Source organism: Ambystoma mexicanum, chromosome 11 (assembly GCF_040938575.1).
Source record: "Ambystoma mexicanum isolate Mex_15411 chromosome 11, UKY_AmexF1_1, whole genome shotgun sequence".
NCBI lineage: Eukaryota > Metazoa > Chordata > Amphibia > Caudata > Ambystomatidae > Ambystoma > Ambystoma mexicanum.
Genome location: NC_090934.1, coordinates 658,221,272 through 658,238,806, shown reverse-complemented (window position 1 = coordinate 658,238,806; position 17,535 = coordinate 658,221,272). Strand labels below are relative to the sequence as shown.

Here is a 17,535-nt window from a genome sequence, read left to right as displayed (position 1 = left end):
GCCGTGAACTAACTCAAGTAGGGGACAACAGAGGACAGAATCCTCCGTGCTCTGTACGAGGATCCCTGAGACTTCTTAGACAGGCAGGGAAAGAACACCATAGGCGCCAGAAGACAGAGAAGGTACCAGGGATGCCCAGGGTCGAAGGAGGCGAGTGAGGAATATGTGATTCAGAGGACCAAAGCGGCCTGGAGAGCCCTAAAGATATTGGAGACATTGTTAACAGAAGTTGACCTGAAGGTTTCAATGAATCTATACAAGGCACACTATTAGAAAAACGAAAAGGTTAAAGTTGGTGGAAATGGACTAAGGGTGTAACCCCCTCCCCTTCAAGAACTTGAGACATTTAGTTCATACAAACACTTGGACATTTTTCTAAAACTTAAAATGAGACTTGAAAACGTATGAACTGTTAAGAGCAAATCTTTTGTCCTACATCCAGTACTTTAGGAGAGATCCAACTAACAATGGCTGGATGAAGCAAGAGCCGAGAGGCTACATCTCTCACTCATTTTTATATTGTTTTTATAAAGTGGTAGGGTGAGATGGTGGATAGGATTTGGACTGAGGACGACTGTTTTTTAACAATTTGACGAGCACCCTTAATTTAGTTTGTAAGCTGGTAAATTGCTCCTGGCGATAGGACTTTTCCTTTTTTAATTAGCACCCCGTGTGGCACTGTCCACCAATGAAAAGGCTCGGAACGTGGACTGTATTCCACAAGGAAAGCCCTCGTTCTGAGCATTTCATTTAGCTAGGACGCTTCCTTTCCCCACTCCCAATCCATCTTCGCACCCATATAGCTCTCTAGGCGGGTGCTAATGGTGTCTTTTTGTTGATTTATTTGAATTTTTTGTAAATAAAAAAACAACACATACCTTGGCAGGGTGACCTAGTGCCGTGCTGTGCTGCTTTCCTTGAAGTCATATTGATGACGTCGGTCATGAACAGTGAAAACAGAAAAACGGACATCCAGGACACCAGCACTGTGCGGCACTGTGCGGCACCGGGCTGCACAGCCAAGGTAAGTTTCATTTTTTTCTTTGCCCAAAAAAACACCATCAACACCATGTAGGGAGCTACACGGGTGCTATGGCGATCTCAGCAGCGAACTGACGCTGCTTGTAATGGCACCCTGTCTGCCTTAAGGGACCCTTGCTGCGCTCAGGCCCTTAACTTGGGCGGCATGCCTTTACCAACAGGTTCGGCCCACCGCCTCATTTAATATCGCCTCAATAAAACCCATAAAATCTTAACCGCCAGTCTGACTCCTTCTGGTCCATATAGCAGGCACCAGACAAAACCTGTTCAAGAAGTAACCCCTTCCATAGTACGCAGGTGGACATCATGCTAGCATCATAAGGCTCTCGTAATAATATTAAACTCATCCTCTCTACTAACGTGAGTGGCGCTTGCTCTTGGAACTTGATTGTGTGGTACCTTTCTTTTTCAATTATTTTTTTTTTCTTGCTTTTATGACTTTGGGTTTTCTGTCCTATAGAAGTCTTGTTTACACTTGCAATAATTGTATGTTGTCTCTTTGGGCAACAGCATCTCTAAATCTTAAACGCTCTTGTCAGTTTATGCACATTAAGTCGTTTTAGTAAAATGAGCAAGGGGGGCGGCGTGTCAAGGTGTATTCTGCCATAATCCACTGCACGAGAAGTCCAGAGCTTTCGTGTACAGATGAAAAAGGTGGGCCCCCTGGATTGTCCGTGCCCTGGCCCACTAGATGTAGCACCTTTGCTCTAGGCCAGCATTGAAAGGCAGGTAAATAGCTGTGGCTTCTAGATTAACTTTTGCTCAACATATTGAAAACTCGATCAGTCACCCTAGATATGTCCCCCGTTTCGTGTTGGATTGAGCTGATGTTCAGCCATCCCCAAAAGTAGTGCATAGGTAGGCATGCAATTTGTTTTTTATAGGAAATGCAGTCATAGGTGCTTCAGTGCTGGGCCCATTCTAAATATTCTCTTAATGGGAATATAATCTCCTTCCTTCATGGCAGGGACCAACCCTGCTCCTAACTTTAAGTAATTTATTTTCTTCCCATCAACCTTTTAATCCTTTAGAATCTGTGGCTCTATCACTTAATGGCCCAGATAGTCTGGTGGTGGTATTTGTGCATAACCCTCATTTGAGCAGCCTCTGAGCCTGCAGAATGTATGGCTCATATCTTACATTTAGTTGCTTTTCCTGCAGCATCACTGCCATTAGCACCCTGAAGCGGGTCACCAGCCAATCGGGAGGCTCAGAACGCCGACTGTACTGGATGGTATAAACCTGCCTTCTGAGCTGCCTGGGCAGCCAGTGTGCCCCTTCCCTAATTTACCCCCCCCCCCCAATCCCCGCTCTCTCCCTCACAAAAGCACCAGTGTAGCCGCTAGGCTGAGGGGTCGCAAGATCCTACCGGCGCTATCGCTGACGGGCCGCAAGGCTCTATTAGCGGATCTCAGCCCGAGGGGCTACGCCATAATACCGGGCCCATGTCTGAGGGAACACCTGCCAGCTGCACTACCGGCACCACAGCTGGCTGCTGTCAATCAGAAGTTATGGCGGGAGATTGCTGATTTCCTCCCTGAGCTTCCTACCCACAGATAGGCTTGCTTCAAGGCTGGGCTGGCTGAGACCAAAATCATGGTACAAAACATAATGGAGTCCACGGTGGCCCATATTGCCACTTCAGGTCAGGCCATTTGCATTGCCACGGACATGAGAAGGATGGCGTGGCCAAGGGCAACAAAATTCAATCCAGATGTATAGGAATGTATATTCGACCTGCCTTTCGAGGGGGCGACCCGTTCTATTCGACAACAATTGAGGAACAGCTCGCAGGCAGCGAAATCTTTATCAATCCTCACCAAGTCCACTCCTAAGGCCTATAGCCAAACGTACCAGAGCTCGGACAAGGGTCAGTCCCTCAGAGGCTTCAGAGGTTTTCAGGAAAGACAGACCAGGCAAACTGACAGATCCCCTAGCCAGCACAGGCGCAAACAGCACCAGGCGGCTAACAAGGGTTTTTCCAGTCCCTTTCCTCATCCCCAGCCTCAGAGGGGAAGCAATTGTGACAGGCCCTTCCAGATCCACTAGTCTGCTGTGGGGGCAGGCTCGCCCTTCACACACACACCGCTGGCGGCCGGGTTTCACGGATCCATGGATCCTCTCAGGTAGTATCCATGGGTTCTGGCTCCCCATTTCTCCCTCTCCTCCGCTCCAGATTGGTACAGAAACTCTGTTGGCGGGAATTCGCTTGCTAGTAGTGAACGGGTAGTGCAGGAAGTCCCAGCCTCACAGCGGGGCACAGGCTTCTATTCGCACATTTTCACCTTACACAAAGAGAACCAGGCTGGCCTGAGAGTTGTTAGACCTTTCCACCTTGAACCTTTCCCCTCCCTCTCCAAAAGTTCAAGATGGTTACCCCAGCCTTCATAGCGGAGACATTGTGTGCGGGAGACTGGATGTGCTCCCTGGATCTGAAGGATGCTTCACTACACGTCCCGAATGGGAACCCTATCGGTCCTTCAAGAGGTTCAGGATCATGGGTTTTCACTTTCAATATAGGTCTCTAGCATTTGGACTCCATTCAGCCCCCAGGGTCTTTACAAGGCTTATTAATGCAGTGCCAGCCCTACTCGGGGTGCAAGGCCATCATCTTTACCCATATTTAGATGACTGGCTAGCCAGGGCGAGATCTCCTGAGGCGTTCCAACATACTGCATCTGCCCTCATGGATACACTATACGACCTGGGATTTTCTATCGATCTCAGAAAGTCACAGTTGGTGCCCAAGCAGAGCCTGACCTTCCTGGGGCTTATCTGGGACACGAGCTCCGAGAGGATCTTCCCCTCGACGGCCATCAAGGGGGCCAATAGGCATTTTCCCAGCAGAGCAGTGACTTTGGCGTGGTGGTACCAACACCTGTTGGGAGTTATAGCTGCATGTCTTCTTCAAGTACCACATACGAGGCTCAAAATGAGATGGTTGCAGCTACATTTCTCGGCCTCTTGGAACAGGGAGAAGGGTTTGCAGGTGCAGCAGGTCAGCATACCACAACAGCTCCACCAGGATCTGATCCGGTGGGGTACGGACAACTTCCGGATAGGCACGCCCTTCCGGCAACCACCACCTCAGGTCACCATTACCACAGACTCATCCCTAGAGGGATGGGGAGCTACCCTGGACAGCCACAGCGTCCATGGAGTATTGCCCCAGCAGGAGCAGCTGGTGCACATTAATTGGCTTGAGATGATGGCTATCTGGCTTGCTCTCAAAGCTTTTTTACCTGTTATCACCGGCAGGGCCATTCTCGTTCAAACTCCACCTGCATGTATTACATCAACAAGAAGGGTGGCACCCGGTCCCCTGCACTCTGCAGACTGGCGGTCCACATTTCGGAGTGGGCTCTGGTGAACAACATACACCTGTCGGCAGCCAACCTCCCAGGGGAGTACAACTTAGAGGTAGACAGGCTCAGCAGGCGGGGCGCAAACAACTACAAATGGCACTTGAACAAGCAGGTCCTTCAGGGGATCTTCAACAGGTGGGGTCATCCTCAGGTGAATATCTTCACCACCAGTACCAACAGAAGGTGCCCCCAGTTTGCCTCCTGGCAGGGGCAAGGCTGGGGTTCGCTTGTCGACGCAATGCTGATCCTGTGGAACAACATGACCGCTTACGCTTTGCCCCACCACTCCCCGGGTGCACAGGGTCATCTTCAGGATCAGGGAGTTGAGGGGCCTTCGGATCATCCTGATGGCCCCATGGTGGCCAGCAAGACCCTGGTTCTTGGAGCTGCTCAGCCTGTCGGACCAGGCCCCTGTACACCTCCCGCTGGGCCCAGCACACCAACTCTCTCAGCAGGAGGTCACAGTCATCCACCCCTCCCCGCAGAAGTCGGCCTTCGCAGCGTGGTTCCTGAACAGGTCTCCCTGAAGCATGTGCACCTGTCACAGGCTAACCTGGCCATTAAATAGGGGGCTAGGAGTGACGCCACCAGGTTCCTGTACAAAAGCAAGTGGACCAGGTTCTGTCACTGTTCAGAATCAAAGGAAATTGATCCTTTGTCTTGCACATTGGACGACATGCTCTCCTTCTCAGCACACCTTGCACATTCCGGCGTGCAAGTAGACACAGGCTGCACTTATCTGGTGGCCATTGGAGTTTACAAGAACTCTCCGGAGGAGGTATTGTCATCCTCGAATCTGGTGGATTTGAATCCGGCCTCTTAGCGGGTTCCATGTGTTAATATCCCCGCAAAAATATCGCCATACAAACATATCGCCATATTTCTGCAGCAATATTAAGGCATGGAATCTGCGGGGGACACCCCTGCAACGCCTGTATTATTTTAAAGGGAGCCAGGGACATCCACGCAACTCCTGCTCCCAAAAACACCAAATATCCCCAATAAAAATATCGCCTATGGCCGTTCCTGACAACCATATATACAGCGATTTTTTTTGTTGGGGATAATATTACGTGATACCTCTTAACAGGTCTAATGAGGCCCGCTAAGGCATTTAGCGGGCCTGACTAGGCTATATCCACCTTATCAAGAAACCTGACCCGGTGTGGGACCTACGTGTGGTCCTGGGTGCCATAAAACATTTGAGCCGATGGCGTCTGCGGACATCCGGCTAGTAACCATTAAGACGCCCCTCCGAGTGGGCCTTACCTTGGCACGCAAATCAGTGTGATCCAGGTACTAGTGGATTCAGATCTAAGGACAAGATGGTGCTCAGAACACACCCCACATTCTTACCGTCCTCTCCTCTTTTCACCTTAATGTGATGTTATGTTATTTTGCATTTATATAGCGCCTTATGTACCATTGGTATGGTCTGAAGGTGCTGGTAGGTTGAACGCCCTTGGGAACCGAAGTTCAGATCAGTAGAGAGAGTAGAGAGTCAAAGGTGAGTGTGAGCACCGGGTATGTGTGCAGCTGGTGCGGTATTCATGTAATTGCTGCTTCTTAGCGGTAGGTGTGGTGGTTGAGAGATCAGGAGTATGTGTTCGTTCTGGCAGGATTTATCCAGACCAAATGTGGTTGCATTAGGCCTGAGGAGAACGCCTGGCTGGGGGGTGTGAAACCGGCAGTGTTTACTTAGAATGATGGGGAGTATGCGGCGGATGTTGGTATGAGAACAGTTATACCGAATGGTGTCATAGTATCCCTGTGTTCTAGTTGAGTGGTGGTGTAAAGTAGAGAGTACGCGTGGTGGTGTGAATGATGGGTTACATGCTCTTTCAAACGTTTTCTGCATTCCAAACCATACTATATACGTCACGCAATTCTATGCGCTCCAGTCCGTTCCATGCACTCCTATCCCCTCCATGCACCCCAGTCTGCACCACACACTCCGGTCTGCTCGACGCGCTCATGCGCTCCAGTCCGCCACACGCATGTACTCACCCCCTCTGCGCATTCACCCCCTCTGCGCACTCACCCCGCCTACGTGCCCCTTTTTTTTTCATATGCACTCATTCGCTCATATGCACTCGTCTGCTCTATATACTGGTCGGCTCTACCCACTGGTCTGTTCTATGCAGTCCTCCCCTCTACACAGTCTTCCGCTCAGCTCATCGGTCCTGCTCTGCTCATCCATCCGTTCCCCGCACTCATCCGTTCTGCGCACTCATCAGCTCTGCATCTATTCCGCACTCATCCGTTCTACATGCTTTTCCGTTGTACGCACTCACCCGGTCTATGTAATTCATCCGCTCTAGGCATTTGTCCACTTTATCCCTCGCATGCATTACACCATCATCTGCTCTACACATTCACCCACCCTACGCAAGCACCTGCTCCCCGAACTATTCCACCCTCTACACTCATCCACCCTCTACATTCGCCAGGTCTGCACATTCATCTGCTCCAGCGATCTACACACTCTCCGCACTTCCGTACTCGCCCGCTCAACATACTTCTCCAGCATGGGGTCTGGCATGGATTCACAGGTTCATAAATATTCCCCGTTGTCCGGCTGGGAATCCTCGATAAAGGAAAAATCAGTATCAGTTTCGTTTCTGATCTGTCTTTCTTAGTAGTAACCAATTACTGATCTGTGGGTCATACTGCCCCCAGCCAATGACTGCCCTCTCCCTAAGCCCCGCCTCTGGCAGCCATCCTCAGATTTTTACCGCACGCTCAAGTGTTGGGAGTCCTCGTGCTTTAGCTCTCGAATTTCTGCTGCGTTTTCGCGCTTTTTCAGGAGATTTTATTTTTTCGGTTTAATCGAGCCTCAAGCTCCACCGTTTCTACTTCCGATAACAGGGACCCGTTTCGGAATTCTTCTACGCCCCTCAAGGGTGACGTTTTCGTCGAGTTTACACTTCTTGGAGGATTCCAGAAGATCTGCGGCCTACCTCAATGGACATGGCCCAGGACAAGGGAAGCTCGACGCCCGGATCCAAGCTGTTCAGGTGCTGCCCTGGATGCGGATTACAAAACGTTTTCAAGGAGGACAAGCATTTGCGATGTCTCTACTGCCTTCATGATGACAAGACGTACGTTGAGAAGGACTGTGCGTTCTGCAAGAACCTTTCGGAACGGACCAAACAAGATCGTCGTTCCCGCCTCGCCGCCTGGCTGGAGAAGGGCACAGCAGGTGAGAAGGCAAAGAAAAAGTCTGAGCGGGCTTCTAAGTACTGTGAGGGCGCCCCGGCGACGGGGGCCCAACAGAAGGCCAAGCACCGCGAGTCCGCGGGCACCGGGAGCGCCGAAAGGTCGGGCTCTTCGGCTGCCAGGCAGGGCGTGACTTCCCCGGCACGTTCAACCACGAGCCAGCGCTCTGGTTCGGGGAAGAGGAAGTCCGAGAACTCGGGTAAGCTGCTGGAGCGGCCCCAGTCTCGAAGGGGAGCGAGGCGCTGACCCTTCCCCCCCAAGGCGAAGGCCCAGGACGCACCTAAGGTGGTGAGGGCTTTGATCCAGCCGGCAAAGGCCTCTATCGAAGTGGTCGCTGCAACCCTGGCGTAGCCGGCTGAGACTACGCCAGTGGAAACGGCTTCTGGGCCCAGAGTATCCCTGCCACCGCGGAGGGAATCCTCTTTCCAGCCCATCGTTAAGACCCCCGTGAAGTCCCCGGGTGAAAAAGAGGGGGGGGGGCGGAGGCCATTACAGACTTGGAATCAGCCTCTGAGGAGGAGCTGGTGGAAACCGAGAAGGGCCTCAACGAGAGGTTCAAGAAGGTTCGATCCCAGAGGACGGTCCCCGCTGACGTGATCGAAGATAGCGACGATGGCAACGAAGAGGGCCCAGTGGAGCGGCCATCCCGTCCGTCACAGCCATTGCCCGAGCCCCAGGATAGCTCGGTGGCCATTTTGTTGGCGATCCAATCCTTATGTTCCAAGATAAGGATGAGATTACCACGGAACCCGACGGAGGATCCAGACCCATCGGGAAACCCTCCGAACAAGCGGAGGAGAGTCCACCCCTCTCCGCCCTTCGTGCCCGCGAGGCCTGTGGACCCCTCGCCGGACCCTAGAGAGGATACGGCGACGGATACAGCGACGGGGGCGGACGACGACAGCGGCGATGACACAGCGGACATCCCGTTGTAAACCCCCCCCACCCTCGGGCTTCTCCAGCCAACGAAATTGGCTCCTTTCACGGCATGATAACCAGGGCATCCGAGCTCTTCCAGCTCTGCCCTGAAGAACAAAAAAGGAAGGGTTTCTTTACCAACGACGAGAGGCCAAGAGGAAGACGGTTCTCGCGGTGCCTTTGCTCGACGACATCTGGGACGAGGGGCTTGCTGTCCTCAAGAACCCTTCCATGACACCCGCCAAGAGGGACAGGTACGAGAAGAAGTACCGAGTCCCTGATGCTCCCCCTTGTGCCTCAGGGCCCAGCCCACGCCGGACTCTGTCGTCTCGGCAGCGGCTAAGAAGAAAGCAGCGAGTACGGCGGTTTCAACTTCTACTTCCCCGCCGGACAGCGAGGGCAAGAAGTTGGACTCCATGGGACGACGAGTCATCTCGTCGGCAGCGACGACTATTAGGGTGGCCAATGCCTTAGCGATCGTGGCCCGCTATGACAAGAAGCTCTGGTTCAAGATAGTTCCCCTGCTAGACTTCCTACGTGACGACAAGAGGGGGGAGGCCCTACAAATTCTGCAGGAAGGCGAGGGGGCGTATGATCACGCCATAACGGTGGCAACGGATATTGCCGATACCGGATTTCACCAACTGGGCAACAGAGTTTGCCTCCGACGACGAGGATGGCTCAAGGCGACAGACTTTCACCAAGACGTCCAGACCAGAGTGTTGGATATGCCGTTTGACGGCAACAACCTTTTTGGTAGGGCGGTGGACGAGTCTCTCCAGCCATCAAGACCGACTCGGAGACGGCCAGGGCCCTAGGGGTACTTCAACAACGACGGCCCTTTCGGAGCTCCGGAGGCAGACAGGGTGCCTCCAAAGGATCCAGCGGTGGCTCCTCCACATACCGCCAGGTGGCCCGCTCCTCTTCCCAGGAGGCCTACAGAGGTCGCGGCAAGCACGGTGGATCCTGCTGTCGTCGCCAAGGAGGCCAAGGTGGCAAGGCCGCCTCCAAGCAAGACTGACCCGGCTGTGTCGTCGGGCCCCCACCGAAGCACCCCGGTGGGAGGCCGGCTTACAAAGTTCGTCAGCGTGTGGGAGTCCATCTCCACCGACCGTTGGGTGCTGGACACCCTGGCCAACGGGCACTCGCTGGAATTCCAAACGAAGTGCCCTCGCATTCCTCCCGTGGCCAGGAAGGAGAATCGCGTCCCTCAACTGCTGTTGGAGGTAAGGGCGATACTCAAGAAAGGTGCCATCGAGCTCGTCCCCAGGAGGCTTCGGGGCTCCGGAGTGTACTCCAGGTACTTACTCGTCAGAAAGAAGACAGGCGGTTGGCGCCCCATCCTGGACCTGCGTCAGTTAAACAAATACATCAAGGCGCAGAAATTCAGGATGGTCACCCTCCAGCACGTGCTGGGACAGCTGGAGGAGGGTGACTTCCTATCGTCTTTGGACCTGGAGGATGCTTACTTTCACATCCCCATTCTAAAAGGGCACAGGAAGTTTGTCAGGTTCGTGGTTCAGGGACGCCACTACCAATTCAGAGCTTAAAGTCGGCACCCAGGGTATTCACCAAGTGCCTGGCACCAGTGGAGGCACGGCTGCAGGGGATCCACGTCTACCCCTACTTGGACGGCTGGCTAATCCGGGCAAGGACAAGGGAACTCGCCGTCGAACACACAGCGAGGACCGTCCGGCTGCTCACGGAACTGGGGTTCACCATCAACTACCCCAAATCTGACCTGGTTCTGTCGCAAGTAGCACTGTTTCTGGGAGCGAAGCTCGATACAGTGGGGCAATTGGCTTCCCCGTCAGAGGAGGGGACCAAGACCATCCTGGGCAAGGTGCAGCGCCTGCTAGCCACGGACGTGGCCAGGGTGAGGTCCATCAAGTCCCTTCTCGGGATGATGTCCTCATGCATCTATCTTGTACCCCTTTGCAGACTGCGGATACGTCTGCTACAGGAGTTCCTCGACGCCTGCTGGTTTCAGGTGACGGGCTGCTTCGAGGACAGGATCCCTCTCGATGAGGAGTTCCGTCGGGCGATCCTATGGTGAGGTACCCGTGCTCACCTCACTACGGGCACGGACTTTCAAACCCTGGCATTTCAGGAGACTGTGACGACGGACGCCTCTCTGGAGGGTTGGGGGGCCCACACCGGAGATCTCCATGCAAGAGGCCTTTGGCTCCCGGAGGAGAGGTCTCTCCACATCAACATTCTGGAGCTCCGAGCAGTGTTCTGGGCTCTCAAGTCATTCCTTCCGTCCCTCAAGGACAAGGTGGTTAGGATCTTCACCGACAACACCACCACGAAGTTCTACATACGGAAGCAAGGGGGCACCAGATCCCCAGCCCTATGCAAGAAGGCCCAGGATCTGTGGCACTGGGCCGTCGCCCAGGGGATGTTTCTGGTTCCCTTCCACTTGGCAGGAATAAAAAAACCCCATCGCCGACTCACTCAGCAGGGAGCTGCGCTCGTGCCACGAGTGGGAACTGCGCCAGGATCAAGTGGATCGGCTCTTCCAACGATGGGTCAAACCCCAGATCGACATGTTTGCGACGGCGATGAACTCCAAGTGCCAGAGGTTCACCAGCAGGTTCCCACAGCCGAGGAGCATGGGCGATGCTTTCTCGTTCCCCTGGGACCGCCTGTTTCTATACGCATTCCCTCTGTTGCCGTTGCTGCTCCGCCTCATCAACCAGCTCAAGAAGTCCAGGTGCAGGATGATCCTCGTCGTACCGGCGTGGCCGAGGCAGATCTGGTTCCTGGACCTTCTGGACTTGTCAACGTCCCCACCAGTCAAGCGGACGCGGATCTTTTCTCCAGAGAAGGAGGCGCCATTCTCCATCACAACCCACAGTCGCTGAACTTGCAGGCCTGGCTCCTGCAGCACTAGAGTTTGGAGGGTACGATATACCGGCTGATTGCAGAGAGGTTCTTGCAAAGGCCAGGGCGTCCTCAACTCTCAAGTGTTACGGTCATAAATGGAAGAGGTTCTCTATCTGGTGCCGCGCAAAGAAGATTAACCCTCTGCGGATTACGGCCCCTCAAGTACTGCCGTACCTACTGTCGCTGGCCAAAGCTGGACTGGCTCATGCCTCCATCAAAATACATCTGGCTGCCATCTCCCGATATACCAGGACTACGGGATGGGCGTCCTTGTGGTCTCATCGTCTGGTAAAGGAATTTATGAAGGGACTATTCGGATCATTCCCGCCGGTGAAGGCACCGGCCCCGGCGTGGGAGCTTAATGTGGTGCTGACCAGGCTCATGGGGGCCCCATTCGAGCCTATGCATTCGGTGCCTTTGAAGTTCCTGTCATGGAAGACAGCGTTCCTTGTGGCCATCATCTCCGCACGACGAGTGGGAGAGATACAGGCCCCATCTTGCAAGCCTCCATACTTGACTTTTCATGACACAAGGGTGTTGCTGAGGACGCACCCCTCCTTCATGCCCAAGGTGCCGTCGGACTTCCACCTCAACGAGCCCTTGGTGTTACCAGTTTTCTTCCCGTCTCCTTCGACGCCGGCCGAGAGGACTTTGCACTTGCTGGATGTAGCTAGAGCGCTGAAGTTTTACGTGGACCGCACAAAGAGTTTTCGGAAGACGTCACAACTGTTTGTGAACTTTGGGTCTGTGAATCAAGGGAAGGCTCTCTCGAAGACTTCTATTTCCAGATGGCTCTCCGGCTGCATCATGCACTGTCACGGGTTGGCAAACCGACCGCTGTCCGGCCGTCCGAGAGCCCATTCGACCAGAGCGATCGCTGCTACCACGGCGTTCCTGTCTGGTGTGCCCCTGCTGGACATCTGCAGGGCTGCTACCTGGAGGTCGACGCACACCTTCACAAGATTCTACTGTGTCGATCGGGACTCCAGGGAAGAGTCCAGGGTCGGCCAAGCAGTACTCTGCAACCTGTTTGCCTAAGGTGAGTCTGGTGAGGAGGTAAGAATTGCTTAATGTTGAGTTTGTATGTAATGCTTAATGTTGAGCCTTGTGTATACTGCTATGTATTCTTTTATTCATGAGCATGTGAATCCATGCCAGACCCCATGCTGGAGAAGGAACAAGTTACTTACCTGTAACTGTTGTTCTCCAGCATGGGTCTGGCATGGATTCACATGCGAACCCTCCCACCTACCCCTCTGCGGCTCTTCACTTGGTCATACTGCCTCTTGGCATGCTACCAAATCTGAGGATGGCTGCCGGAGGCGGGGTTTAGAGAGAGGGCAGTCATTGGCTGGGGGCAGTATGACCCAGAGATCAGTGATTGGTTACTACTAAGAAAGACAGATCAGAAACGAAACTGATACTGATTTTTTCTTTACCGAGGATTCCCAGCCTGACGACGGGGAATATTCATGAGCATGTGAATCCATGGCAGACCCATGCTGGAGAACAACAGTTACAGGTAAGTAACTTGTTCCATACCTTTTCTGGGGCTTTGAACTAATTTGAGCACTCCTTTGGGTACGGAACACTGCCACTCATCATCTGCCCCACCTCAAGAGATGATCACATCACCCTCCGGTCTATTCTCCTCCCACTGGCTTCCTCTTCACTAAAGCATTGCCTTTAAATCCCTCTGCATCACTTGCCATGCTTTCAACAAGATTGGTCCCCTTTCCTTTTGTCGCAATGCAACCAATATGTTCCCTCCTGAAACCTCTGTTCATAATCAAGATCCATGCTCACCACCCCCTCCATCAACAAATCCAAAGCACCTTCATTACTTTTAGTTTTACCCTAAGGGTCAAAGCAATCTCTGATCATCTTTCCTTCAGTCGTGCCCTCAAAACATGGCTCACCCAACAAAACGGAAGGCCACCGCCCCCCACAATTGGGGATCTTCAAATGGTTTCGCAACTATTAAGGTCATGGCTGACCCACATGCAAAATGTATAGAAGCTGTAGCAGTGTGTTTTAGACGCAGTATTAAAATCCTGGAGCATATTTGCTTATGGAAATGGACAAACTCGGCGCTTGCTATTGAACTGCCTAATTGGTTTCATTTTAGTGGCGCTCCTTGCCTTTTTACTTGCTGCTATATTTCAGTTTTACTTACTCTGCTGCTACATTTTAGGACGGTGTATTTGTTTTATATGCTCAGTTCATTTTGATTTTAACTACAGGTGATTATGCTGCTTGGCAATCCTCTTTTCCTTTCTGTGGTTCAGCTTTTTCTTGCCTCCCACGTGATCACTGTCGTCATTTATGTGCTGTAAGCACACGGCCGCAGACGGGTGCGGTGTGCACACCATCAGCGGGCCAAAGGCGTGCTTAGGACAAGCCCGTCTGAGCCTTTCCGTGCACGTTGGGGCACAGCTGGCATGCTGCTACTGTCACGCCAGGCTGAGTGAGTTCTCGGACACGTAGCAGTCTGCTTTCTGTGGCTCCACTTAAGACCAGCTGGCCTCCTGGCTTTGTAACATCATCAGTTTTAACTAATGCTACTCTGGCAGTCGGCATTCAGTGTCGACTGCTAAATGCAAGTTCTCTGGTGGCGGATGCCATGTGCTGTCATGACCTGGTTTCTGCTTCCCAGCCTGATCTCCTAATTTTTACAGAGACATAGACATGGCTACGTGAAACCACAGGGCCCGCTATAGTTCAAGCTCTGCACCCAAATTATTATCTGGCTCATGTAGACCGTGTTTCTTTTCACCCGGGTGGCGCAGTGGCCATCTTACACAAGGACATATATAACATGACTTGTAGTGTGCCGGCTCACTCCCTCAAGATGGAGTGTCTCCTGCCCCGCATCTCTGTCTCCTACGATTATGTACACAATTCTTGTAGTTTATCGTCATCCTGCTGCTGCTGCTGCTGCTTTTTGCACTGATTTCCTGGAACTGGCATCTGAGCTGCTGATTAAATATTCTAATCTATGGGTTGTTGGAGACTTCAACTTACCGGCCAACACATGTAATGGTTGCCAGCTATTGATTTTGCTGTCATTATTGGAAGATCGCGGCCTGCCCCAGCTGATTACAGAACCTACATACCAGCTGGGCAATATCTTACTTTATTTGTGCCCCTAACCTGTCTGTCTCCGCCCCTTGTGCCCTGCTGTGGTCAGACTATTTTCTGATCCCTTTTTCCATCTCTCAGTCGGATCCTACTCCCCAGACGACTAAACATACTTCTTTGAGACGTAATTGGTGTAAAGTGCCCAACCATGAGTTAGCAGCGTCCATTCAGTCGCAGGTTTGTCTAGGTGGCCCTTGCTATCTGACCACTATAGAGGCTGCCTTTTCTGATGTGGCTGATCGCCTGGCTCCTCTGAGACTTTGCAAAGCTAAGAGCCATCTCTCTGAAACCTTGATTCTCGGATGAACTTGGGGTGGAAAAATTGCGCTGTAGACGGGCAGAGAGGAAATGGAGAAAAGGCTATACACCTGAAGCTAAACTCAAATTCTGCCGTCTTCTGACGGGCCAGCAAAAAGCTATTACGTCTGCAAAAAAGCTCATTTCAGTAAGAAGGTGGAAAGTGCCATCAATAAACCTAAGGCCTTGTTTGAGTTGGTACAATCCCTTTCTTCACCTGCAAAAGCGGGCTTTCTGATAGTTCCCTCACAGGATCTGTGTGATTCTCTCTCCTCTTGTTTCCTCTCTAAGTTCGAAACTATTTGTAATAGTATTAGAGCTGCTGTTGCCCTCACCTCTGCAGTCTCTAGTCCTCCCATATTGCCCGCCTCTAGTGCTACATGGGCCTCCTTTCCGCTGTTCTCAGATACAGACATACCTAAAGCAATTCACCTTCTTAAATCTGCCTCTGCGGGTAATGCTATTCCTTTAACTCTGCTCAAAGACATTTCGGGAGACCCGATTCCTCATGACCACTGCAATCAATGCTTCATTTCAAGAAGGACTGAGTCCCAGCCCTCTGAAACATGCTTTGGTGCTTCCTTTGTTGAAGAAGCCATCTTTGGATCCTGGGGAGCTGGCCAGTTTCCGTCGTAGCTCTCTGTTGCCCTTCTCGAGTAAGGTTTTAGAGGCCCTAGTGCCCCCTCTTATTTCATCCTTTCATCTTCTGGGTTCTTTGATCCCTTTCAGTCTGGTTTCCGGCCTGGGAGGGGGACTGAATCTGTCCTCAACTCTGTAATGGACGATCTGGCCTGCCTGGTTGATTAGGCGCAGTAGTACTGTTAGATCTGTCTGCTGCTTTTGATATGGTGAACCACCCCACCCTGCTTTCCCGGCTGGTGGATGCTGGTATCTCTGGCCAGGTGCTGGACTGGTTTTCTGCTTTTTTTGGCAGGCCATTCTCAATCAGTGTTCAACATCTATATCAGGGTTTATAGTCATAATGTAGAAAGTCAAAATGTCGAAAAATAAATGTAGAAAAAAACATTTCGAATTTTATTTTATGAAGTTTTTTATTCCCAGACCCCAACATAAATATATAATTAAAAAAGAGGGAATTCGACATTTTTTTTTCTACATTTATTTTTCGACATTATTGTCATTCTACATTTTATTTTCGACATTTTGACTGACCACCGTATATCAGATCCCTTCTCCTTCTCATTATATCTCATGGTTTTAGATACTATTCTTATGCCAACGACACGCAGATCCTGATTCGTTTGAACTTCACTCACTCGGATACTGCATGCAAGCTGAGAAAACATCTGGAGGACCTAAGCTCCTTGATGGCAGCCAACTGGCTAAAGCTCAATGGCAATAAGGCAGAGGTGCTTGTTGTTGGAACTTCCAGCCCTCTTTCCTTTTGGACGCCAGAATTGTGGCCTTCTTCCCTCTACCCCTGTCCTCTACCATCAGCCTCAGTGAAAAATCTGGGAGTAAAAATATCTGCCTCTTTATCTATGGCTGATCAAGTGGCGGCGGTATGTAAATCTAGTTATTTCAAACTTCGCACTTTATGTAAAGTGCTTCCTTTTGTGCCATAAAAATGTCATTCCCCGGTGGTGGCAGCATTGGTGCTTAGCACGACTGACTATTTCAACTCGCTTTGCTTTGAGCAACCCTGGTATCTCATCAATTGGCTCCAGCTGCTTCAAAACACTGGTGCCAGAGCGGTGTTGCACCCCTCTTTTCGTCTCCACTCCTGAGACAACTTCACTGGCTTCCCATTGAGAAGAGAATTCTCTTCAAGCTTATGTGTATCGTTCACCACACTTTTTATCAGCTTGGGGCAGAATATATCCAGGAAATGTTGCCACGATATATTCATGCTTGCCCTCTGCTCTCTGAGCCCGTCTTTTTGCTATCTGTTCCTCGTATCAGATTAGCTCGCATAGCTGGCCGGGCTTTTTCAATTATGGCTGCAAAGGCATTGTACGACCTCCCATTGGCCATGCGAGCCATGAACATTCATTTTCTTTTCTGCTGTTCTTTGAAAACACTACTGTTTTAGGCCGTAGGTTCCTCTGTTGCTGTCGCCCCTCTTGCCTCCTTAGCGCCATGATGCCTTCTGGCGAACGTGTGCTGTACAAATCCATATAACATAACAATTGTTTCCATTAACCTTCTAGAATTGCCCTAGCTAAGCCTGTGTTAAAAAGCATCTACACCTTGGGCAAGAAAAAAGTCAGGGGGTGGGGTGGTTCCATTGTTTCTCAAATCTCTTCCTCTCTTAAGAGATCACCATAATGAATGATGTGCTATATAAATGCTTAAAACTAGCGGAAGACTCATTCGATCACAGCAGCTTGAACAGTCTTAGTATACAACTGAAATGCGGCGGATAAATACACCTTTTGTCCGAGACTGTAAGGGTATGGAAGGAGGAAATTAACACAAAGGTGGCATGTTTTTCGTTATATTGGTTATAGACTTTTATTATAACAATTAGAAAAGAAGTCCTTGCTATCTCTAACTTCTAAGAGGGATTTTCCTGCCTCAAAACTGATACTGAGAGGGTCTGTTAGGAATCCATCAAAGAATAAACCATCATCATGTGTCAAAACCTACTTCTATCCCTCACACTATAAACCTCAAGAGTAAACTAACACAAGGTTCCTTCTTT

At 51.3% G+C, this 17,535-nt stretch overlaps 1 protein-coding gene across 2 annotated transcripts in view; it reads left to right on the top strand.

The window, feature by feature from the left end:
- The window catches only part of KIF18A (kinesin family member 18A), a 375,729-nt gene that overhangs the window by 260,033 nt on the left and 98,161 nt on the right, over positions 1 to 17,535 (top strand). The window lies entirely within an intron of this gene.